We start from the raw sequence: 26,989 nt of genomic DNA, 5'->3' as shown, positions 1-26,989 counted from the left end.
GAAGCTAGAATTCTGCATCAAATATAATTACTCATCACATGTGATGGTAGAATAATGCTGTTGGGTGTTTGCATAGTGTAGGGTTAAAACACAAACTTAGAGTCGGATTTCAGGGGTTTTAATTCTGGAACAGCAAGTCTCTACATAATTTGGGGCTTAAATTTCAATTTATTAAGTTTTTATTTTTCCCAGGAAATCAATAATTCTCTTACTGGGTTGTTTTGAGGATTAAATAAGTAAACACACATAAAATGCAAAGAGTAGAGTATGGCATCTAAGAAGTTCTTAGAAAGTTGTTATAATTATTTTTCAACAGATGTACAAATCCTGAAGAAATTTACTTTTCTTCAAATAATTTCCAGTGTGCTACTATAAGAGATGGCCCATTAAAATTAAAGTCATAAATTAAGAATAAAGAAATGAAAACAAAAAAGGGGGGTTCAATGCAGAAAGGAGTTGATAGGAATTGCTAGGATCAAGTTAAATGTCAATCCCAAGGCGACAAGATATAAGCTATCCCACAGAATTAGAGAATAAACTTCAGATTAGAGAAAAAAAGGAGAGGGCCTCAAGAGTGTTTATCAAAGAACAAAATTAAACCAATGAATTACATAATGTATGGACATAATGAAAGTATACATATATATATGTAAAGAAAACAGAGAAAAGTGAGGCAAAGCACGATGGCTGAACAGAGCACTCCATCTATCTTCCCCCAAACAGGAATACCAGATTGAACAACTATCCACACAAAGAAGCACCTTCATAAGAACCAAAAATCAAGCAAGCAACCACAGTACCTGATTTTAACATCATATTAAGGAAAGAGGCTAAAAAAGACAATCTTAAATCACCTACACCACCCCCTCTACCTCCCAGCAGCAGCCACATGATGCAGAGAAAAAATCTGTGTGCTTGGGGGAGGGAGAGCACAGTGATTGTGAAATGTTGCATTGGAACTCAGTGCTGCCCTCTCACAGCAGAAAGCAAGAAGGGGCAGGACTCACTCGGTGCCCAAGGAGGGATTATTTAGGCCAGCCCCAGCAGTAGGAACATGAGTTCCAACAAACCACACCACCACAGGCCAAAGGGCTCTGGGGTTCTAAATTAACTTGGAAGGCAGTTTCAGCCACAAAGGATATAATTCCTGGGAAAGTCCTGGCGCTGTGCTGAACTTGAAGACAGTAAATTTGGGCTACATGCAATCTAGTGGGACACCAACTGAGGTGGCTAAAGGAGTGCTTGCATCACCCCTTCTCCAACCCAAGACAGTACAGCTTGCAGATCCAGGAGAGACTCCTTCCTTCCACATGAGGAGAGGAGACAGAAGAGTAAAAAGGAATTTGTCTTGTGAATTGAATACCAACTTAGCCACAGTAGAAGAAGTCACCAGGCAGAGTTCTGAGGCCCCCATTCCAGGCCCTAGCTCCTGGATGACATCTCTAGACATACCCTGAGCCAGAAGGGAATCTGCTGCCTTGAAGGGAAGGATACATTCCTGACAGGATTCATCACCTGCTGACTAAAGAGTCCTTGGGTCATGAGTAACTAGCAGTGATAGCAAGGCAGTATTGCCATGGGCCTTGGGCGAGACTCAGAACCATGCTGGCTTCAGGTGTGACTCAGCACATTTCCATCTGTGGTGGCTATGGGGAGAGACTCCTGCTTGAGGAAAGGAGAGGGAAGAGTAAAGGGGACTTTATCTTGCGGTTTGGGTGCCAGTTCAGCCACAAGTGGGATTCTGCTATAACTGATTCCAAGCCTTTGCTCCTGCATGGTATTTCTGGACCTGCCCTAGGCCAGAAGGGAGCCCACTACCCTGAAGCAAGAGATGCAGGCCTGTCAGTATTCGCCACAAGTGAACTGAAGAACTCTTGGGCCATGATTGAACATCAACACTAGCCAGGCAGTATTTGCTGCAGGCCTGTGGCAGTGGTGGCCACAGAGAGGATCTTTTCTACTTGAGGAAAGGGGAGGAAAAGATGGAAAAATCTTGCAGCTTGGGTGCCAGCTCAGCCACATTAGATAGAGCACCAAGTAGATTCCTACGTTCCCAACTCCAGGTCCTGACTCCTGCTCACCATTTCTAGACCTACCCAGGGACTGGGATAACTCACTTCTCTGAATGGAAGAGAAGAAGTCTGACCGGATTTGCCACCTACTGATTGTGGAGCCCTAGGACCTTGAGAAAATATAGGTGGTAAATAGGCAGTGGTCACTGCAGGCCCTGGGTGAGACTCAGTACTGTGCTGGCTTTGGGTCAGACTTAGTGCAGTCCTAGTGGTGATGCTCACAGGGGTGTTATTATCACCCCTCAGGCAGCTCAGCACAGGGATGAAGATTTCATTTGTTTCGAAGAACGTAAGGGAAGAGAACAGGGATCTCTGACTGGTAATCCGAAGAATTCTCCCATATCTGACCCAAGAGTGCCACGGTGGTGCCTCTTTGAGCCTGCAAGAACTGGTGTATTACTGGGCTTGGGGTGCCCCCTAATGTAGATACAGCTGCAGTGACCAAAGACTTAGATCACAGCAACCAAGTACCTTTGAACACTTGGAAAACCTTCCCAATAGAAACAGGTACAAAGAAGCCCAGACTGCGAAGACTACAAGAAATATCCAGCTCTTCAGTTCCAAGACACTGAAAAATGTCCACAGGCATCAAGACCATCAAGGAAAATGTTACCTCACCAAATGAACTACCGAAGTCACCAGTGACCAATCCCAGAGAGGCAGAAATATGTAACCTTGCAGAGAGTAGATTAAAAATATCTCTATGGAAGAGCTCAATGAAAGTCAAGATAAGACAGAGAAGGAATTCAGAATCCTATCACATAAATTTAACAGAGATTGAAATACTTTTTAAAATCAAGAAGAAACTCTGGAGCTGAGAAATGCAACTGCATGCATAAAAATGCATTGGAGTCTGAACAGTAAAAGTGATCAGGCATAAGAAAGAATTAAGGAGTTTGAAGACAGGCTATTTAAAAACACATAGTCAAAGGAGAGAAAAGAAAAAAGAATACAAAAGAATGAAGAAGATCTACAAGATCCAGAAAAATAGCCTCCAAGGGATAAATCTAAGAGTTATTGACCTTAAAGAGAAGGTAGGCAGGGCGTGGTGGCTCAAGCCTGTAATCCTAGCACTTTGGGAGGCTGAGGCGAGTGGATCACCTGAGATCAGGGGTTCAAGACCAGCCTGACCAACGTAAGGAAACCTCATCTCTACTAAAAATACAAAAATATTAGCCGAACATGGTGACACATGTCTGTAATCCCAGCTACTCAGGAGGCTGAGGCAGGAGAGTTGCTTGAACCCGGGAGGTGGAGGTTGAAGTGAGTCGAAATTGCACCATTTCACTCCAGCCAGGGCAACAAGAGCAAAACTCTGTCAAAAAAAAAAAAAAAAAAAGAGAGAGAAGGTAGAGAGAGTGATAGAAAGTTTATTCAAAGGGATAATAACAGAGAACTTCTCAAACCTGGAGAAATACATCAATATCCAAGCACAAGAAGGTTATAGAACATCAAGCAGATTTCACCCAAAGAAGACTACCTCAAGACATTCAATAATCAAATTTCCAAAGGTCAAGGATAAAGAAATGATCCTAAAAGCAGCAAAAGAAAAGAAACAAGTAACATACAAAGATCTTCAACGTGTCTGGCAGTAGACTTCCCAGTGGAAAGCTTATAGGCCAGTAGAGAATGCCATGACATACACATAGTGTTGGGAAAAAAAATTGTCCTAGAATAGTATATCTGTTGGGAACAGGCCCCCAGATCTGGCCATAAACAGCCCCAAAACTGGCCATAAACAAAATCTCCGCAGCACTGTGACATGTTCGTGATGGCCATGACGCCCATGCTGGAAGGTTGTTGGTTTACTGGAATGAGGGCAAGGAACACCTGGCCCACCCAGGGCGGAAAACCGCTTAAAGGCGTTCCTGAGCCACAAACAATAGCATGAGCAATCTGCACCTTAAGTACATGTTCCTGCTGCAGATAACTAGCCAGACACATCCCTTTGGTTCGTCCCATCCCTTTATTTCCCATAAGGAATACTTTTATTTAATCTATAATCTATAGAAACAATGCTTATCACTGGCTTGCTGTCAATAAATATGTGGGTAAATCTCTGCTTGAGGCTCTCAGCTCTGAAGGCTGTGAGACCACTGATTTCCCACTCCACATGCTATATTTCTGTGTGTGTGTCTTTAATTCCTCTAGCACTGCTGGGTTAGGGTCTCCCCGACCGAGCTGGTCTTGGCAATATCCAATAAAAATATCCTTTAAACATGAAGGAGCAATAAAGACTTTCCCAGACAAACAAAAACTGAGGGATTTTATAACATCAGACTTATTCTACAAGAAAATGCTAAAGGGAGTTCTTCAATCTGAAATAAAATGATGTTTATGAGCAATAATTCATCTCATCTGAAGATATTGCACAAAATTCACCTGTAATAGTAAGTATAAAGAAAAACACAGAATACCATACCACTGTAATTCTGGTTCATAAACTACTCATACCTTGAGTAGAAAGACTAATAGATGAAACTATCAAAAGTAAGAAATACAACAAATTTTCAAGACCTAGCATAGAAAGACATATAATAAGACAACCACAAAAAATTAAAAAGCAGGGAGATGAAGTTGCAGTGTAGAGTTTTTATTAGTTTTCTCTTTGCTTGTTTGTTTATGCATTCAATGTTAAGTTGCCATTAATTTAAAAAATAGGTTATTGTGGTCAGTGGAGTGCAGGTGCGGCTGGAGAAGCTGTGGCTGTGCAGGGATCAACATAGCACAGGCCAGGCAGTGAGCAGCTTGGATCTTCTTAAAGGGCTCCTGGCCAATCTCTTTGAAAGGATCTGGTTTTGGTTTTGTGCTTTCTTTCTCCATCAATTCCTGACGCCTCTTCTCAATTTTCTTATTCCTGTTTATAATGTATTCCTGGATGAATTCCACTGTCTTGTTGGGCAGCTTGGTGCTTATAAACTGCAGCGTCTCTTTGTGAAATTTGCTTTGCAGATGCTTCTGGATCTCTTCCTCTTCAAATCTACAGAACTTGCACACAGAAGAGGCCAACTGAATCCTGTCGGCTGCGCGGTCCTGCATCCTGTCTCTCCTCCTTTACTTTTCCCTTCTCTTCTTCACTTCCTCATCTTCATCGTCCTTCTCTCTGCCTACCAGAGTCACAGAATTCATCCTCACCTTTGAATTCTTCATCTCCTGAGTGGAAGTCACCAGGAGATCATTTTCTGAGAAATCTCCTTCGCCGTCAACCCAGGCTAGTTTGGCGTCTAGCTCCTTACAAATCTGGAACTGCTTCCGTTTCCTTCCCATGCCATCTAGTCCGAAGGGTCAAACCCTCTCCTTCTGGGTGGATCCCGATCCTGCATCTGGTCCTGCAAGTGACCACATCCATAAGGCCAGCGCTGTCATAGCCACCCGCCCCCTGCACGCCCATCAAGCCTTAGTCAGGAGCCATGGACTGAGAGAAGAGCCAAGGAGGCCGCTGCCTGGGGAGAGGGCCTTCCCAGACCCCATCCTCTCACGTAGTTCAACTCTTTCTAGGGCGTGGATAGAGGCTCAGGGGAGGCAGAGGGTGTCTTGAAGGGGTCGCTGCACATGAAGGTGCCGGGATTGCTCTGGTCCTGGAAATGGCCCTGGCCCCGCCCAGCATGAAGCCATGGAGGGAGCCCTACTCCAAGGCCAGGTCTCGACATTCACTGTGCTGCCGCTGAAAGCTGCCATTGCGGTGGAACCCCAGGTCGAAATCATAGTCGCAGCTGTAACTGGGGCGGTAGGGGCTGTGCTCTGGCAGGCAGGGCATAGAGTCATAGGACTCCAAGGTCTGCAAGTGGAAGGAGCTCTCCCAGCCCTGCATGCCCTCCCCATCGTGGCCGCTCCCATCCCTGCCTTCCTCCTTGGACACTATGTCCCAACGCTGGTTGATCTTGGCAATGAGGGAGTTGGAATTGTAGGTGCCCCGCTCTGGGCCATAAGAGGCCATGTGCATGGAAGCAACCCCGGCCACCAGGCCACCTTTGCTTGCCCTTGGCGGCCTCCTATGAGACTGGGTCGGCTGCTGAGCAGTTCAAGAAAACCAGTCTCCATATGGCTAAGAGTTTCTTGAACAACAGACAGATACCTCGGGTGTGAGGCCCCTTACACCAGTGAAACTGGTGACACAGAAATGGGAGGAGATGGCAATTTAGGAGGTGAGGATACGGAAGAGACACCTGAGGAGGTGGCGGCAGACATCTTGGTCCAGGAGATTACGACAGCAGTGAGGGCTGTAGATGGGGAAGGAGCACTGCTCTGGAGAGCAAGGCGAGTCTGAAGGCCCCGTGGATACAGCGGACAACAGTAGTGATGCTCAGGCTGAACAGCTGCTGGAAGAGCACATGCTCTGTGTAACAGCATCTGAGTACTGGGCTACGAGGCCAGAAGTGAGGCTGCGGAGGCTGGAAGTGGGGCTGAGACAAAGGCAGCAGAGACAGAATGCGGTGGAACCATGGCTGCTTCTGCTGCAGCTGCCATGGAAGCCCAAGAGAAACAAGCTGAGGTGTAATCCAAAGATGCTGTTCCCACAGAATTGATGCTCATTTCCCTCTTCGAAGGGATGTGATATATGATGGATGCCTTACCCTTTCTCCTTTGGCTTGTAAGCAGTACTAGGGTGTGTGTTACCTTAAAATGCTCTAAACTAATATTGTTGAAGAGACCCAGCCATTTCTTCCTGAACAGTGCACCTCATGGCTTGTCTTGTGCAGTCAGGTAGCTTCCCGCCTGGGTTTGAAAGCTACAGAAGTTGTACATTCACCCTAGCAGCTGTGACATTTCTTGACACCGCAGTTGAAAAATAAAGTTGGATAATTAGAAATAAAAGAAAATAAATAATTACAGGCTAAAAATGTGATGTGCAATCTCATGGTAACCTCAAATTTAAAAACATATAACAGATACCTACAAAAAAATTTTAAAAGAAAGAAATTAGGACAACTAAAGAAAATCACCTTTACTAAAAGGAGGACAGGAAGGAAGGAAGGAAAAGAAGACCACAAAATAACCTGAAAACAAATAAACAAACAGGCAGGAGTAAGTCCTTACTTATCAATAATAATTTGAATGTAAATGAACTAAACTCTTCCCATCAAAAGACATAGAGTGGCAGAATACATAAAAAACAAGTCCCAACAATCTGTTGTCTACCAGAAATATACTTCACCTAGAAAGACACATTCGATTGAAAATAAAAGGATGGTAAAAGGTATTGCATGCCAAGGGAAATTAAAGAAAAAAAAAAAAAAAAAGCAGGAGTAGCTATTCTTATACCAGACAAAATGGATTTCAAGACAAAAACTATAAGACGACACAAAGAAGGTCACTATATAATGAACAAGGGTCAACTCAGCAAGAGGATATAACAATTGTAAACATACATGCATCCAACACTGGAGCACCCAGATATAGAAAGCAAATGTTATTAGAGCTAAAGAGAGAGATAGACCTCAGTACAGTAAAAGCTGGAGATTTCAACATCCTACTTTCAGCATTAGAGAGTTTATCCAGAGAGAAAATTAACAAAAAAATCAGACATAATCTGCACTGTGGACCAAATGGATCTAATACATATTTACAGAACATTTTACCCAACAGCTGCAGAATACACATTCTTCTCCTCAACATATGCATCATTCTCAGGGATAGACCATATATAAGGCCACAAAACAAGTCTTGAAATATTCAGAAAATTAAAATTATATCAAATATCTTCTCAGAACACAATGGAATAAAACTAGAAATCAATACTAAGATGAATATTGAAACTATACATAGACAATAAATTAAAAGATATGCTCCTGAATGACCAGTGAGTCGATATAAAAAATTAAGAAAAAAGTTGAAAAATTTCTCTACAACAACAACAAAAAAGATAATGGTATACCAAAATCTGTTGGATACAGCATAAGCAGTACCAAGAGGAAAGTTTATAGCAACAAGCACCTAAATCAAAAAGGTAGAAAAACTTCAAATAAGAAACCTAATGATAATCATAAAACCAGAAAGCAGGACAGGCATGGTGGCTCATGCCTGTAATCCCAGCACTTTGGGAGGCCGAAGCAGGTGGATCACCTAAAGTCAGGAGTTCGAGACCAGGCTGACAATATGGTGAAAGCTTGTCTCTACTCAAAATGCAAAAATTAGGTGGGCGTCGTGGTGTGTGCCTGTAATCCCAGCTACTTGGGAGGCTGAGACAGGAGAATTGCTTGAACCCGGGAGGCAGAGGTTGCAGTGAGCTGAGATCATACCACTGCACTCTAGCCTGGGCGACAGAGAAAGACTCCATCTCAAAAAAATAAAATAAAATAAAATAATTAAATTAAATTAAAATGTTAAAAATCATATAAAAATTCAGAAAGCAAGAGCGAACCAAATCCAAAATAAGTATAAGAAATAAGAAAGATTAAAGCAGAGAGAAATAAAATTAAAATAAAAAATACAAAACATCAATGAAACAAAAAGTTAGTCTTTTGAAACTACACATAAAATTGCCATATGTCTAACCTAAGAAAAAAAGAGAGAAGACCCAAATAAATAAAATCAGAGGTGAAAATCGAGACATTCCAACTGATACTGCAGAAACTGAAAGGATCATTAGTGGCTACTATGAGCAACTCTATACAAGAAATTGGAAAACCTAAAAGAAATAGATAAATTCTTACACACATTCAATCTACCAAGACTGACTCATAAAAAATTTCAAAACCTGCACAGACCAATAACATGTAAAGAGATCAAAGTCATAATAAAAAGTCTCCCAGCAAAGAAAAGTCTTGGACCCAACAGCTTCACTGCTGAATTTTACCAAACACTTAAAGGAGAATTAATATCAACCCTAATCAAACTATTCTCAAAAATAGAGGAGGATGGAATACTTCCAAACTCATTCTATGAGGCCAGAATTACCCTGATAACAAGACAAAGACACGTCAAAAAAGAAAACCGCAGGCCAAAATTCCTAATGAACATTGAGCAAAAATCCTCAACAAATACTAGCAAACCAAATTGAAGAACATATTTAAAATATCATTCATCATGACTATGTGTATTTACCCTGCGAGGATGATTCAACATACACAAGTTAATGTGATGCATCATATCAACAGAATGAAAGACAAAAATATATGAGCTTTTCAATTGATGCAGAAAGAGCATTTGATAATACTCAACATTTCTTCATGATGAAAACCCTTAAAAAGCTGTGTATACAACTTTATACAGCCACCACAACCGTTTTTACACACTGCCAAGTGGCAAACATGAAGACATTCATTACTGTGACTCAACTGTTTTAATTTAATTTAATGTAACTTAATTTAGGAGAGCTAAGTAATTAAACATGAGGCCAAAGTACAAAAAAAAAAAAAAAAAAAAAAAGCTGTGTATAGAAGGAACATACCTTAACACAACAAAAGTCATATATGACAGACTCATATGTAGTATTATACTGAATGGAGAAAACCTGAAAGCCCTTCCTCTAAGACAAGGAACACAAGATTGCCCATTTTCGCAACTGTTTTACAGCAGAGTACTGGAAATCCTGGCTAGAGAAATCAGATAAGAGAAAGAAATAAAGGGCATCCAAATGGAAAATAGACAATTCAAATTATTTTTGTGTGCAGATATAATCTTATATTTGGGAAAACCTAAGACTCGACCAAAAAACTGTTAGATCTGATAAGCAAATTCAGTAATGTTGCAGGATACAAAATCAACATATTTAGGAATAAATAACCAAAAAAATAAAAAATCTCTATAATAAAAACTATAAAACATTAATGCAAGAAATTAAAAAGGGCGCAAAAAATGTAAAGATATTCCATATTCATGGATTAGAAGAATCAATATTGTTAAAATATCCATACTGTGTAAAGAAATCTATAGATTCAATGCAATCCACATCAAAATCCAATAACATTATTCACAGAAATAGAAAAAAATAAACCTAAAGTACATATGGAAGCACAAAAGACTCAGAATAGTCAAAGCCATCCTGAGCCAAAAGCACAAAACTAGGAATCACATTACTTGACTTTATACTACGGAGATATTGTAACCAAGACAGCACGGTATAAAAACAAACACATAGATCAGAGAAGCAGGATAGGGAACTCAGATATAAATCCATCCATATACAGGAACTTATTTAGACAAAGATACAAGAACATACATAGGAGAAAAGATAGTCTCTTCAATGGGTGGTGCTGTGAAAACTGAGTATCCATATCCAGAAGAGTAAAACTAGGCACCTATCTTTTGCCTTGTACTTGAAAATCTAATCAAAATGAATTAAAGACTTAAATCTAAGATCTCAGAGTATAAAACTACTTAAAGAAAACATTGACAAAACCCTTCAGGACATATACACAATAAAATACTGTTTAGCCATAAACAAGAATGAGATAACGTCATTTGCAACAGCATGAATAGAACCGGAGGTCATTATGTGAAGTGAAATAAGATTGCACAGAAAGACAGACTTCACATGTTCTCATTTATTGTGGGAGTTAAACCTTAAAACAATTGTACTCATGGAGATAGAGAGTACAATCATGGTAACCAGAGGCTGTGAATGGTAGTGAGAGGTGAGGGAATTAGGAATGTTTAATGAATACAAAAGTATAGTTAGATAGAATGAATAAGATCTAGTATTTAATAGCACAACAGTGAGTATAGTCAACAGTAATATATTGTACATTTTAAAATAACTGAGTTTAATTGGATTGTTTGTAACACAGAGAAAGGATAAATGTTTGAGGTGATGGATATTCTATTTACCCTGATGCGATTATTACCCATTGTATGCCTGTATCAAAATATCTCAAATGTCACATAAATATATACACATACTATGTACCCACAAAAATTAAGAATAAAAATATTTGAAAAAATATAATACCATTATATTTTATGTGTGTGTATATATATATAAAATCATTTGGATAATGAACACAATGTATGCAATAATAAGCACATGAACAATAAATACCAATTCAGTAAAAAGATTTTACCAATTTTATTGTGAGCACTATGTTTGTATACATTTGGCATGCTGGAAATGATGTGGTTGGTTATAAGAAAGGAAATTCCCATTTTTCTCATAGCAGGAATTCAGTGGATGACACCTGAAACTGAAAAATTAAGATATAGAGTAAAAATATCTTAGTAATAAATTTTATGAACATTTTCGAAGCAATAGCTAAAATAGTTGAAGATATTGGTAATAGGTACCAAAATTATGGAGGACTTTCAGTAATAAGACAAATAAGTTCTGGTGATGTACAGCTTGGTGACTATACTGTATATTACAGTACAGTACTTTACCATACTGTTTACTTGAAATTTGATAAAAGAGTTGATCTTACGTGTTTTCATCACACACACACACACACACACACACACACACACACACACACACAGACACACACCACACAATGGTAACTGTAGTAATGGATGTGTTAATTGGATTATGGTTATCATTTCCCTGTGTGTGTGTGTGTGTGTGTACATATATACATATAATCGCATTGTACATCTTGAATGTATGCATATTTTATTTGTTAAAAATACCTTAATATAGCTAGAAAAAAAATTTAATGTAACTCTAGACAGGTCTCAATATGAGAAGAAGGGGACTTGGGATGGTTTTGGAGCAGTGATACTGCTACATTTGAAAATAAGCCTTATTGAGCTATTGGATATTTTAAACTATGAACTTATAAAACTTGTAAGTTAAAACTACAGAACCACCACAGCCCACATGGAAAATTCATGTTAATTAGAAAAGAACAGTTCCTCTGGTCGGGCACAAATTGTTATGGAGCTGGGTGACTGCAAATTTGGGCTAGATTTTAGCCTCTATCTACATACTCAGTCCCAGACCCTTGATCAATAGAAAATCTGCATGGTAATACATGCCAGCCCTGCACCAAAACAGTGGAATACTATTCAGCTGTTGGAATAAATTTGGACTTGCTGTGGAAAGATGTTCACTGTACAATAAACATTGGAGATAAAGGATTACAAAAGAGTATTTGTAAAGCATCTAATTTTGGTCAAAACAAAGTTGTAAAAACTACTCATTTATTTTAAATTGCGTTAATATTATTATGCATTCTAGTTTTCTCTCTATAAATTTCACATTTTATAGTGATTTATCTCTAAGTAATACAATTAATAATTTTTGAACCACTTTTCCTCATTTTTTTAGAACATTTGTGTATTTTGTGGTATATATACCTACTATAAATAATGAAAAATTTAAATACATCAATACTGAAAAGGGAACTTTTGCTACCAAAATTGTGCTATTTACACATTGATCCTTGCTAGGAATCTGTCAAACAAATGAAACACATTTAGGATGGGGGAAATGGAAAAGTCTTTTTAAAAAGTAGTCTATCGTTCCTGTGAAAAAAAATTTTAAATTTGTTAATAATGCATTATTTCTCATTCTAAATGAGAGAATACATATGCAATTGCCCCCTTAAGGCAAACTGGCAGCCAGAAGTTAGAGTACACTGTAAATCATACTTCTTCCAGTAGAACTGTGGGAATCACTGAAACCAGAGAATCAGAGATGTCTTTGTGAGGGCATACTCATCTGTATGGCATTTGGTATGATTTAAATGTAGCCCCCTCCAAAATTTAGGTATTGCCAAAGTGATTCAGAGGTTGGGCCTGTAAGAAGTGATTAGGCCTTAAGGGTTGCTCCCTTGTTAATGGGATCAAGCCCCTTGAAAAGAGACTTCACACAATGTTAGACTAGCTTGCCCTTTTGTTTTCTGCTATGTGAGACTCAGAAAAGAGATCCTCACCAGATAAATTGCCAGTGTCTTGATCTTGAACTTTCCAGTCTCCCGAACTGTGAGAAATAAATTTCTGTTATTTATAAATCATTCAGTCTTAGGTATTTTGCTGTAGCAGCACAAATTGACTAAGCCAGCATTTTTAAGTGTTGAGCAGGTGACTGAGAAAACAAGGAAGAAGAATGAGCAATGATAAGGTGTGTTAAGTTACGCCCTTTTAAAATGCAGCCTATAGAATTTCATTAAAGAAAATAGGCCAGTATAATGTATAAGACAGTTTATCAAAGGAAAACGGTGTCCAACATATAATGATGCATTACACCAGGATTAAAGTGCAAGAGATAAATAGGGCCTTTTTTCCTCTGGATGCAGAGAGATGCAAATAGTTAATATACACCAGACTTTTTTTTAAAGAAAAATTATCATGACTAGATCTATGCTAGGAAGAATTAATTCTTCTGCAAGAATGTAGAATGCAATTTAGCAAGAAGGATGTGGGTCAGAAGAGGGGGTTAAGAAATTTAGGAAGATATTGCATGAAAGAGTCTAGCTATTAATAAATGGCCTTGATGTATTAGTGATTATAAGAATCTCATAAAAATTTTCCTGGAACATTATTCAGCAATATTAAATTTGATTAGTGCAAAAAGGGACAAAGATACCTGTACAGAATGAGATTACAATTAAATTGTAATCAAGCATTATTTCAAGAAGAAGTGGAACAATCAATGAGAACCAGACATGTAATGACCTGGAGAAAATTTGCTTTGTTACCTTATCCATGCCCCCATCAAAGGGCAGATTTAATCAATCTCAAACATTGAGAACCCACGGCAAATTTTAGACTACCATATGAAAATACTTTTCTCAGTAATGTCTTCCCATTTAATAATTCTCCCATGTAAGGAAAAGTTTCATTACACTTGACCTAATTTCACTATCCTGCAGAGAAATAGCATTGACCCCCTTCTTATTCCCCTATAGAGAACCTGACAGCTGGCTTGCCTTCTTTAAAATAAGACTATTTTTACACTAGGCAACTATTATCCAATCTACCCTCAACCCCCTTTGATTCAGTTTCAGTAATCCAAGTTACTCTAACCTATTCTCAAAGGCCCAATTTCCCAGCACTTTAATTATCTTTCCAGCTTCCAACTGAGCCCACTTCAATTTGACCACATCCCCATTTTGCTCCTGAGCTCAGTATTGAAGATTTTATTCTAATAAGGGCCTGACCAGTGTTGAGTATAATGAGATGCTTGTTTTTCAATTATAGCATTTCTCAGTATAATATGTGCTTGTGCTTTTCACTCACATTGTGATGTTTCTAATTCATAACTGACTTGTGATAATCTATGAGCTATAGATATTTTTCTATTGTAATTATAAATTTATATATCAACTCAGATTTTATAATTTCTCAGGACTACTACTTTTATATGCTTATATATCTTAAATTTATTTTCTCTCTCAAATTTATAATTCACATAGTGGTAATAATGAGATTTAAAGGATATAATCATTTCAAGAATAATTTTTAAAATCCCAACTTCTACTCCAAATTCTGACTTTAATTAACTACTTGACTCTGGAAAGGACACAGCATCTTTGGTCTTCAGTATTCACTCTGTAAAATAAGCAGGAAATCTAGGATTTCCACATCTTTAAAATCTCATGATTTTAAAAAATGCTTCCCATATCTAGGAAAAATGTTAAATGAATATTTCTTGAGCATGTACTTTCTATGTTTCATATACTGTACTAAACACTGGGGTAAAACAGTGAACAAAACATAAGAAATTAATTTCCCTCATGGAGCTTGAGTTCTATTTGGGTAAATAAATAATAGATATTAAGAGGTGCTAACAAGAAAAGTAAAAAGAATTAGGAAGAAGTGGAGTGGTGGATTTTCAAATAGAGTAAGAAGGGGAGGATACACTCAGAAAATGACATGGGAGAAACAGCCTAAAGAAAGCCAAACGGTTATCAGGAGGAAGAACACTCTAGGCAGAAACAATAACAAGTGCAAAAATCTTGAGGCAGGAGTGTGACTGGCATGCTTAAACAGCTAACAGGTGAGTGTGCCTGGAGCACACAGACTGAAAAAAAAAAAAGAATTTTAGTAAATGAGATCAGAAATGTAATGGGGCATAGAAGAGAGGCTGCTTAATGCCTTGTAAATCATTGTAAAGACTTATCATTTACTCTAAAGCAGATAGGGAACACTGGAATATTTTGAGGACAGAGCTGATGTGATCTAATGGTACCATTATCGGTGCTCTGTTAAAATACACCAAAATTTTGCAAGAACAATGATCAACTGGGAGACAGTAATTGAAATGACAGATCATGCTAGGTGACTGTTGCCTGGTAGCTTGGACCACAGTCGTAGCAATAGAAGGGTGAGAAGTGATTTAATTTTAAATATGTTTTAGAGTTACAGCAGCCAGAGAGAACTGACGAATCAGATGCAGGGAGTAAAACTATGAAAAGTATTAATAATTATTAATAGTAATATGAATGTATAACATCAGTGTGGACATACTCTTGTAAAACACTTCAGGTACATACAGGATTTGCATATCTTACTAGTTCTTGAATGTTTCACATCTTGTAAGTTACTAAAGAGAAAAAGATGACAATAATAATCCATTAATATATTTTTGCTGTTAATAAGTAAGATGAAATAATCTGATGGTAGATTCAGATAAGCCTACCTGTGTATCTTGTTTTCTGGTAGTATATCTGTATCTCTACAGGTAGAAATAAAGATACATTTACTCTCATTTCAAAACACAATCTTACATAGGTAATGGATTGCTGAAATTAGAATTTGATTATCATCATTCTACTTTCCAACTACCAATGAAAAATGCTTCTGCTACTCAGAGTTTCTATCTTTAAAACAAGTTCTTTTCCTTCTTTGACTTTAGAAAGATTCAAAACTGATCAATGGGTAAAAACTCTCGAGGGGAAAGCTGATGTTAAAAGTCACAGCTATTCCTGTATTGAATTTTTAATCAGTTGTCAGATTATTCGAGGGATTTTTCTCAAAATCTTCAGATAATTTCATTCATAGATTTAGGAGTTCACCATCTATAGGCAAGTCTTTTCAAATATTACTTGCTTTTTAAAAATATGATATTTAATGCCCATCACTAAGAAAGAAAATATGAGGCCATCAATACTTTTAGACACAGGAAATCCAAGAGGTATACTTTTAAAATGGAAGATAAAAACTGGCCTACAGTAATAATCATAGCACTTAAGGCCTGTTCAATTTTTTATTATTGCTTTTTCTTTACACCTGCTGTGTTCATACTGTGCAGCTCTGAGAATGCATTAGCTGCAAGCACTAGAACTTCCAACAATTCAGTTAAAAACATATTCCAGTTACCAGGAGTCATCAAGGCTCAACAGACAGTGTTAACAAAACACGGTTACTGAGCAAGGCAAGGGGATGCAAAATAAACTTCAAGTGAATTTTTGAGAATTCACAGCCATCTTTTTATCTTCATTCTTGTTAGAATCCTGGCCTTCTGCTAGAGGGACCTTGGCCAGAGTTTAAAGAAGGGTTTCTTTTTTATTGTATTGTGATTTTATAATGACTAATTAGAATTTTGAACTTGAAAATATTTAGGATGCAGTGTTTTAGTTGGGGACACAAGCACAACACACAAACACACACACACCCACAAACACTCCACCAGCCTTCCTAGCACCATTTCCTTTAATGCTGCAGTTTTGCCTTAAAGATTCATTTTGAGATAATATACAAAGTTTGCATTTCTTTCTGTCGTTTTGTTAGTAAGACCCACTAAGAATAATTCAAGAGAGTAGCAAAGTGTTTTTTCCCTTTTCTTCTGTGTGTTTTTGAATTTTTGTCTATGGTGCTCTTCTTAGACCAAAATATTTGACAATCAGCAGTGGATAGTGAGTGTTCTGCATAGTATAAAAAATTATTCCCCCATAACTTGTTGTGATAAATGTGATTACCACTTTATTCATTCTTTGGGCTAATTGCCATAAGCATATTTAGAAAGCATATATTATGTGGGGTGATAGATAATATGAAAATGTAACAGACATTAACAATTCATCTGGAATTATTTTAATCATTTTCATTAGCAGGTTTCTAGGAATCAAACATAGGGAAAATTCAATAGTCTGTATTTAATCCATCATTTGTTCATTACCTTTTTCTCTTTATTAAATTTTATTCAGTATCTCCTAGATGTCTTTAACTGCAGAGCTCTTTTCAATATACCTATCACTATTTTCAGAAAATAGTGTTCCTTTGGTGGGTGATATCTCTGAATTTAGTATTTGAATTACTGGCAAAGCTATTCTTTCACTATTGGGTCTAGCCATTTTATTTTACACCAGCTATTACCATATGCTTGTCTTCTTGGTTACATGTGTATATATACATAATTTTTTTTTCTTTTTTGAAACAGGGTCTCACTCTGTCACCCAGGCTGGAGTACAGTGGCATTGATCTCGGCTCACTGCAACCTCCACCTTCAGGGTTTAAGCAATTCTCCCACCTCAGACTCCTGAGTAGCTGAAACTACAAGCATGCACCACCATGCCCTGCTAACTTTTTGTATTTTTGGCTACAGACAGGGTTTCACCATGTTGGCCAGGCTTGTCTTAAACTCCTGACCTCAAGTGATCTACTCACCTTGGCCTCCCAAAGTGCTGGGATTATAGGTGTCAGCCACCACACTTTTATATTTATTTTTATTTATTCTCTTATTATATAGTTATTGAATGTCCTCTGTTGGGTGCTGGGAATATAATAGTGAGTGAATATAGACATTATACTTGCATTCATGGTGATTAAAGTTTAGTTGAGAATGCAAAGAAAATCTTGTTCTTAGAATGTTTTTCAAGAGACACCATCTGAGAAACAAGGTATGAGTAAACAATCAGAGGAAAATTGGAAACTGACTACTTAAGAGAAAGGAACAGGGAGATGAAAGCAAGGACAAAGGTAGGGATATATAAAGTCATCAGCATTGACAGACATGATGACCGATTTTTAAATATCACTTTTCAACAATTAGCCAACTTTGACGTTTCTCAACTGTGACAAATTGTTAAAATTTAACACAGATAATTTTGACTGATGAAATTACATAAACCAGCTCAGCTGTTTAAAAGACTTTCATAGGCACTTGAACACATTCACTCTCACAGCAAAGTGCTGACACTTAACTTGGAGTGCTCATTTTACTTGTTGCTTCTGTATCAGAGATAAAGAAGCTTCCTTATCTCTTTCCTTACCGTTTTGAATTCCAGCCCTGCTGTCTTCACCACTTCCTGCTACTTAGCAGCTCTCTGGAAAATGAAGCTTCATTCAAGAAAAGGGTGGTCTCACTGGAAAGATGGCGGAGTCTAAGCTTAGTGGACACATAAACAAATGGAGGACAGTTGTGTGCTGGTGAAAGAACTGAACCAGCCTTCTATTCTGTTGACATTCTTAATACAAGACTTTCAAGAGCAAAATATATTTTTAATTAGGTTACAATTTCATAGGTGATACAGTTTGGAAATATCTCCTCTTTTGGAATATAGAGTGTTCATGACTGAAGATTGTAGGTATCAAATCTTCATGGTATTTAGATCCTATTGACTACATTGAAAGCAATTATATAGCAGTTGTATTTTGTAAAATCTGTATTTATAATATGCTGAAAATTATACCCTTCACAATTAAACTTACAGGGAATCATTTTAATTATCAAACAATATCCTTGAAACTTTTTTCCAAAATTATTTTGGAGTTGTGCAAGCAACAGATGCTTAGTACCACCAGAATAACAAAAATGATAGGAGACCCTCAACAAGTGTTGTCTGAAGTATGTCCTCATTAGTGAAAGTGTCCATTGGAGGAGCCCTAATTCCAGTTTCTAAGAAACCAGTTTTCCCTTTTTTCTTTTTATTCTGGACTACGTCATAGATTTTCAAATCATTAATTTTGTGCTTAAGTTAATCATAATGACATCATGCTGCTTTCACCAAAGATTTCTAAAACACACACAAACACAGTTGTCATCTCCATTCTACTCTTTTTTTAAAAAAGTAGACTCTAAACATGCACACACTTTACATCTTCATTCACTCTTTTAAAGGTAAAAATCAACTTTATGATTACCCATCCATTTTACTCTGAATAAACACCATTAAAATAAGTTTGATAAATGTTTATATATATGTAACCTATATGTATAATTTATATATAATTTTTACATACATTAAATTTTCAGTGATACTCAATATTTTGTAGCTTCATGCCCTTATTATTTCTTCAGTGCCACCACAAACAACAAAAAATAACAAAGTACAAAGTTCTACATTTGAACTGATGGAAGCTTGCTAATGGCACCTACATTAAGAATCTCTAGATTAAAATAATGTTGTGTCTGAAACAAGATTTGTTTAAAAACAAAAAATAAAATAATTCTGTGCTTTGAAGTTTTACATGAGGTAAGCATTAACTTATTTAAGACGAATAGTGTTGATTCAGTGCTGCATAGAACAAAATTAATGTATGTAATTATGAAAAATATCACCACTCTTCAAAGTACTACAACATTTACTTGCTGCCAATTTTAAATGTTGATGGCATAACCATAAAATGAATACTTGAATGTCTATTACAAATATCGTGTTTTCCCACACAAGTCATTATAATGTTGGCCTTAACCGTACAGATTTAGGCAGAAACAAATGAAATTTTGTCTGAAAAATGTAAAACATCTTTGAAATAGCTTTGCCATAAGTAGTCAAATACATAATTTTTTTGAAAGATCGGTGTTGTATTTTACTAAATGTATCATCAGAATTTGAGAAACGAAACCATATTTATATTATTCAAGTATTATTTTCCCTTCCATTAATTCTGATACTTTTTCTTGATTTGTGAAAAATGAGAACCTTTGACAAATAATGCATTTTGAAATTATATAATTGTATTTATTTTCTTTCCAACATTTTGCAAGCATAAACAATGTAAGCATTTGTAAGCTTGGTCTATAAAATTCTCTTCTGTTTTGTAGCTATGGCTAGAAATGAAGGTAATTTTAATTCCTCTCTACACCTACAAGACAAAATTTTCATGCCACATACACTTGATATTTCAACATAGTGAATGAGATTATGGTACTATTGTCTTTCTTCCACTTATGTACTCTAAAATATTTCTTAATATGTAAGTAAATGAGACTTCTTGAATGTGTTGACATATGTTTAATGAAAAAATGCAAAAATGAATTATGAATCCTAACTTGTTCTTTGAATTCTCAGTATATGACAAAATCCTCTTTGAAAAATTATTATGAACAGACGCTATCATTTTACTCAGGTCACTGGCTATAATAAAAGCTTTACTATTATGAAATACTTACATATCCTGAAAATATATATTCAGATATTTAATGTATCTTTCAATTATATGTTTCTGAAAAAGAAATCATCAAATTTGTATTCCTAAAAGAAAATTATTAAATTTTCCCCCAAATTAGGAACTCTGTCATAGCATTATTGTGATTTTAATTACAATTTTTATTATCTTATTCTATACAGGCCCCTTTACTTAGGAAAAAGAAAAGTGGCCCAAAATATACTCATCTTCTAGATTTCAGTCAACATCATTCATTCTTCTAGAAGCGTATGACAGTAGAATGAGCCAAGTTTCTATTAAACAAATTCTACTTTGTTTTCATTGAATTAAGTGGTTCAATGTGTCAAGTTTCTAGAAACTGCTTACCTCCTGGTTGCACTGATCTATGTTAGCGATTTTCTAGGCTGAACATCATCCTCTTTGACCGATCTGTCATTTCTTAGTCATTTCCTGAGGCTCCGGCTAAGAGCCTGTAAGAACACACATTCATTTTTTCTGTCTATAATGTCCATATTGCTAACCACATCTAACACTGCCGAACTTGAGACAAACAACTTTGTATTTTCTGTATCACTATATGAATACGGATGTGTATGTGAGTTCATTCAGGTGTGTTTCTTTCTTTTTTTTTTTTTTTTTTTGAGATGGAGTCTCGCTCTGTCTCCAGACTGGAGTGCAGTGGCATAATCTTGGCTCACTGCAACCTCTGACTCCCGGGTTCAAGCGATTCTCCTGCCTCAGCCTCCCAAGTAGCTAGGACTACAGGCATGCATCACCATGCCCAGCTAATTTTTGTATTTTTAGTAGAAACGGGGTTTCACCATTTTGGCCAAGATGGTCTCGATTTCTTGACCTTGTGATCCGCCCTCCTCAGCCTCCCAAAGTGCTGGGATTACAGGCGTGAGCCACCGCGCCTGGTGAGTACAGATGTGTTTCTATGGTGTGTGCAGGGTTAAATGGCTCTGGAATACTTTTAGAATAATTGTGGCTGTAGACTAGTTGGTTTATGGGAATTGAAAAGCAAATGACTCCTACAAAACAGATGTGCTTATAATGATTTTTAAAGGCAAGAGAATGGAAACATGTTATATAACCACATTCTAAGTCTCAATTCTATTGTATGTATTGTATATATGTGTATGTATATATGTATGTGTATACTCCCTGAGGAGTACTACTATGCAAATGTTATTATGAGCCTGATTTTTGCAATGAGGCAACTGCATTTCAGAACAATTTAATAAGTCTCTAAAGTGCACAGCTCTTAAATGAAAGTCTTCAGAGGTGAACAAAGTCAGATTCCAGAGCCTTTATTCTTTTCAAAAAACTGCAGGCTAAAGAGATGGTATTACAAAACCCACTTTCAAAATATGCAGAAATCAGAACTACCCAATTGGCTATTACATTTTTTGCCTGCAACATCTATATAGCAAACAAAAACATCTTTTCTAAGGATGATTCTTAGCCTGTAGCTAATGTATACTTTCTAAAAGTCTAAACATGAGAGAACATTTTATTTGTATTAAGTGGTTTAGTTTTGGAAACACAGATAATGAGCACAGGACAGACTAGGGAAAGACTGTCCTTGTTGATTTTTCAAAAGGAACAGGGATAGTGCCTTGCCAGCAGTTATCCCATAGCCCACAGCAGAAAGCTGTGGAGCAGATAGAGTCTCATAAGGTCAAACCCCGAAAGCAATGTGAAACATAGATGGGAAAAGTCTGATGGCCAATATTAAAGCATCTCCTTTTTCTATTCTATGTGATTTTGTGATATGTTTATTAATATTTTCCAGGTTGACTCCATTACACAGCGTTCTTACAAATAAAATTCACCTTTATATTTTGCTTTTTTGAATTAACAAAACCAATTCAAATATTGTGATAAAGTTCTCCAATTTCCCCCCAACCAATTATGAATTTCAGTGGAATTACTCTGTGGCTGTCTAGTAATGTTAATATAGACCACTTTTTTTTCTCCTTTCCTACTTAGTATATCAGGTTATTAAATTCAGTTTAATGGTAGTTTCAAAGACATTTAATTTTCTTTAATATCATGGAAAAAATATCACTCTTATTCTAAATTACTTTTACTCTTAATTTGTTCACCATTCCAACTTAACTGCTTAGAGTTAAAATAAACATTTTGAATGGAAGAGAAGACTCAGCTGCTCTGTATTAACTACTTTAAATACAAACAATTACAGGAAAACTTTATAATACATTTATTTGTCTGAAAGTCTTAGATGTAGAGTTTTATAGTTGTGGATTTTTAGTTTTATAGTTTTAAAAAAATATATTGTTGGCTAGGTGGTGTTTTGCATTGTTAAGTAAAATATGGGTATTATAATGAAGTGATATTCAGGATCCTCTCTCTCTCCACACACACACACACACACACACACACACACACACACACGCACATATGTGCACGTATAATCTTGCCTCTACGGTGTAAAACAAAATAAAATATTTATTATTTAGCCTATGATTTTCCAAAATGGCTTAATGGATTCTATAGAATATTTCTTTTTTGAAATTAAAAGATAGTAGGTATCCTAAAAGTTAATGATAGTGGGAAATGCTAAATTAAGTTAAATGAGTTTCCTTATTGAAGGATTGTTAGAGGTATGTAATATACTCTGTATGCATGTATGTAATATACTCTGTGTGCATGTATGTTTTCTACCTCTTACTGTGATCTGGCATATCATTTCGCTAATCAAGGTTTACAGATTGATCTATGATCTATATCAGGCAATTCATATAATGCATCTGTATTAGTGTGTTTTCATGCTACTGATAAAGACATATCCAAGACGGGGAAGAAAAAGAAATTTAACTGGACTTACAGTTCCACATGGTGGGAGATGAAAAGCACTTCTTGCATGGTGATAGCAAGAGAAAATGAGCAAGAAGCAAAAGTAGAAACCCCTGATAAACCCATCAGATACTGTGAGACTTATTCACTATCATGACAACAACATGGGAAAGACTGGCCCCCACGATTCAGTTACCTCCCCCTGGGTCCCTTCCACAACACATGGCAATTCTCAATAGTTTGCTGAGAAAGATGGTTTCCGGCTGCATCCATGTCCCTATAAAGGACACGAACTCATCCTTTTTTATGGCTGCATAATATTCCATGGTATATATGTGCCACATTTTCTTAATCCAGTCTGTCATTGATGGACATTTGGGTTGATTTCAAGTCTTTGCTATTGTGAATAGTGCCACAATAAACATACGTGTGCATGTGTCTTTATAGCAGCATGATTTATAATCCTTTGGGTATATACCCAGTAATGGGATGGCTGGGTCAAATGGTATTTCTAGTTCTAGATCCTTGAGGAATCGCCACACTGTTTTCTATAATGGTTGAACTAATTTACAGTCCCACCAACAGTGTAAAAGTGTTCCTATTTCTCCACATCCTCTCCAGCACCTGTTGTTTCCTGACTTTTTAATGATTGCCATTCTAACTGGTGTGAGATGGTATCTCATTGTGGTTTTGATTTGCATTTCTCTGATGGCCAGTGATGATGAGCATTTTTTCATGTGTCTATTGGCTGCATAAATGTCTTCTTTTGAGAAGTGTCTGTTCATATCCTTTGCCTACTTTTTGATGGGGTTGTTTTTTTCTTGTAAATTTGATTGAGTTCCTTATAAGTTCTGGATATTATCCCTTTTCAGATGAGTAGATTGGAAGAATTTTCTCCCATTCTATAGGTTGCCTGTTCACTCTGATAGTAGTTTCTTTTTCTGTGCAGAAGCTCTTTAGTTTAATTAGATCCCATTTGTCAATTTTGGCTTTTGTTGCCATTGCTTTTGGTGTTTTAGACATGATGTCCTTGCCCATGCCTATGTCCTGAATGGTATTGCCTAGGTTTTCTTCTAGGGTTTTTATGGTTTTAGGTCTAACATTTAAGTCTCTAATCCATCTTGAATTAATTTTTGTATAAGGAGTAAGGAAGGGATCCAGTTTCAGCTTTCTACTTATGGCTAGCTAGTTTTCCCAGCACCATTTATTAAATAGAGAATCCTTTCCCCATTTCTTGTTTTTGACAGGTTTGTCAAAGATCAGATGGTTGTAGATGTGTAGTATTTTACCGAGGGCTCCGTTCTGTTCCATTGGTCTATGTCTCTGTTTTGGTACCAGTAGCACGCTGTTTTTGTTACTGTAGCCTTGTAGTATAGTTCGAAGTCAAGTAGCGTGATACCTCCAGCTTTGTTCTTTTGAGTTACGATTGTCTTAGCAATGCAGGCTCTGTTTTGGTTCCATATGAACTTTAAAGTAGTTTTTTCCAATTCTGTGAAGAAAGTCATTGGGAGCTTAATGGGGATGGCATTGAATCTAAAAATTACCTTGGGCAATATGGCTGTTTTCACGATATTGATTATTCCTATCCATGAGCATGGAATGTTCATCCATTTGTTTGTGTCCCCTTTTATTTCACTGAGCAGTAGTTTGTAGTTCTCCTTGAAAAGGTCCTTCACATCCCTTGTAAGTTGAATTCCTAGGTATTTTATTCTCTTTGAAGCAATTGTGAATGGGAGTTCACTCATGATTTGGCTCTCTGTTTGTCTGTTACTGGTGTATAAGAATGCTTGTGATTTTTGCACATTGATTTTGTATCCTGAGACTTTGCTGAAGTTGCTTATCAGCTTAAGGAGATTTTGGGCTGAGACGATGGGGTTTTCTAAATATAGGCAGTCAAATTTTTAAGCTCCAAAATGATCTCCTTTGACTCCAGGTCTCACATTCAGGTCACGCGGATGCAAGAGGTAGATTCCCATGTTCTTGGGCAGTTCCACCCCTGTGACTTTGCAAGGTACAACCTCCCTCCCAGCTGCTTTCTCGAGCTGGTGTTGAGTGTCTGTGGCTTTTCCAGGCTCACAGTGCGAGCTGTTGGTGGATCTAGCATTCTGGGGTTTGCCAGACGATGGCCCTTTTCTTACAGCTCCACTAGACAGTGCCCCAGTAGGGACTCTGCGTAGGGATTCCAACCCCCTATTTCCCTTCCACACTGCCCTAGCAGAGGTTCTTCATGAGGGCCCCATCCCTGCAGCAAAGTTTTGCCTGGGCATCCAGACATTTCCATACATCTTCTGAAATCTAGGCAGTGGTTCCCAAACCTCAATTCTTGACTTCTGTGAACCTGCAGGCTCAGTGTCACATGGAAACTGTCAAGGCTTGGGGCTTCCAGCCACTGAAGCCACAGCTCAAGCTATATGTTTACCCCTTTCAGCCATGACTGGAGAAGCTGGTACACAGGGCACCAAGTCCCTAGGCTGCACACAGCACTGGGAACCTGGGCCCAGACAAGGAAACCACTTTTTCTTCCTGGGCCTCTGGGCCTATGATGGGAAGGGCTGCTGTGAATGTCTCTGACATGACCTGGAGACATTTTCCCCATGGTCTTTGGGATTAACACTAGGCTCCTTGCTACTTATGCAGATTTCTTCAGGTGGCTTGCATTTCTCCCCAGAAATTGGGTTTTTCTTTTCTATTGCAATTCAGGCTGAAAATTTTCCAAACTTTTATTCTCTGCTTCCCTTGTAAAACTGAATCTCTTTGACAGCACCCAAGTCACTTCTTGAATGCTTTGCTGCTTAGAAATGTCTTCTGTCATTTACCCTAAATCATCTCTCTCAAGTTCACAGTTTCACAAATCTCTAGGGAAGGGGCAAAATGTTGCCAGTCTCTTTGCAAAAACATAACAAGAGTCACCTTTTCTCCAGTTCCCAGCAAGTTTCTCATCTTCATCTGAGACCACCTCAGCCTGGACCTTATTGTCCATATCACTATCAGCATTTTGGGCAAAGCCATTCAACAAGTCTCTAGGAAGTTCCAAACTTTCCCACATTTTCCTGTCTTCTTCTGAGTTCTATGAATTGTTTCAACCTCTGCCTGTTACCCAGTTCCAAAGTTGCTTCCATATTTTTGGGTATCTTTTCAGCAATGCCCCACTCTACTAGTATCAATTTACTGTATTAGTCCATTTTCACACTGCTGATAAAGACATATCTGAGACTGGGAAGAAAAAGAGTTTTAATTGGACTTACAGTTTCACACAGCAGGAGGTGAAAGACACTTTGTACATGGTGGTGGTAAGAGATAATAAGAAGCAAAAGCGAAAACCCCTGAAAAACTCATCAGGTCTGGTGAGACTTATTCACTATCAAAAGAATAACACAGGAAAGACTGACCCCCATGATTCAATTACCTCCCCCTGGTAACCTCCCACCACATATGGGAATTCTGAGAGATACAATTCAAGTTGAGATTTGGGTGGGGACACAGCCAAACCATATAATCATCTTATAAAAGGAATTAATTGGCTTTGATTTTGGGTATTGCAACTTAAATAAATGCTCTTTTGAACTTAAAATGCATTTATTCATTTATCCAATCATTCTACATAATTTGCATACCTACAAACTGTCTGCTTTTATAGATACTGGAACATATAAAGATGAATTAGACACTACCTCTGCTAAAAGGCACACATAGCTTTGATAATGCATTGCATAAATGACTAGAAAAAGGTGACAGCAGAGTACATTTAAATGACGGAATGTTTCATACCAAAGGCTGCATTTTAGTTGTCTCTTAATGAATTAGTAGTAGTCTATTAAATTCAGAATATGCTGAGGAAAAATCTTGAGGCATAGAAATGTCATGAACAAAAAGAAAGGGGAAAAATGTTC

The 26,989-nt window shown here is 37.3% G+C and overlaps 1 long non-coding RNA gene and 1 pseudogene across 2 annotated transcripts in view; one reads left to right on the top strand and one right to left on the bottom strand.

Annotated features, from left to right (window-relative positions):
• LOC105489116 (uncharacterized) overlaps positions 1-26,989 on the top strand; it is a 114,159-nt gene that overhangs the window by 51,643 nt on the left and 35,527 nt on the right. The window lies entirely within an intron of this gene.
• On the bottom strand, positions 4,707-6,260 carry LOC105489180 (A-kinase anchor protein 8 pseudogene; annotated as a pseudogene).

The sequence above is a fragment of the Macaca nemestrina genome, chromosome 14, assembly GCF_043159975.1.
Source record: "Macaca nemestrina isolate mMacNem1 chromosome 14, mMacNem.hap1, whole genome shotgun sequence".
NCBI classification, from domain to species: domain Eukaryota; kingdom Metazoa; phylum Chordata; class Mammalia; order Primates; family Cercopithecidae; genus Macaca; species Macaca nemestrina.
Note: the sequence above shows the minus strand (reverse complement) of the source record. Positions and strands in the feature narration are given on the sequence as shown.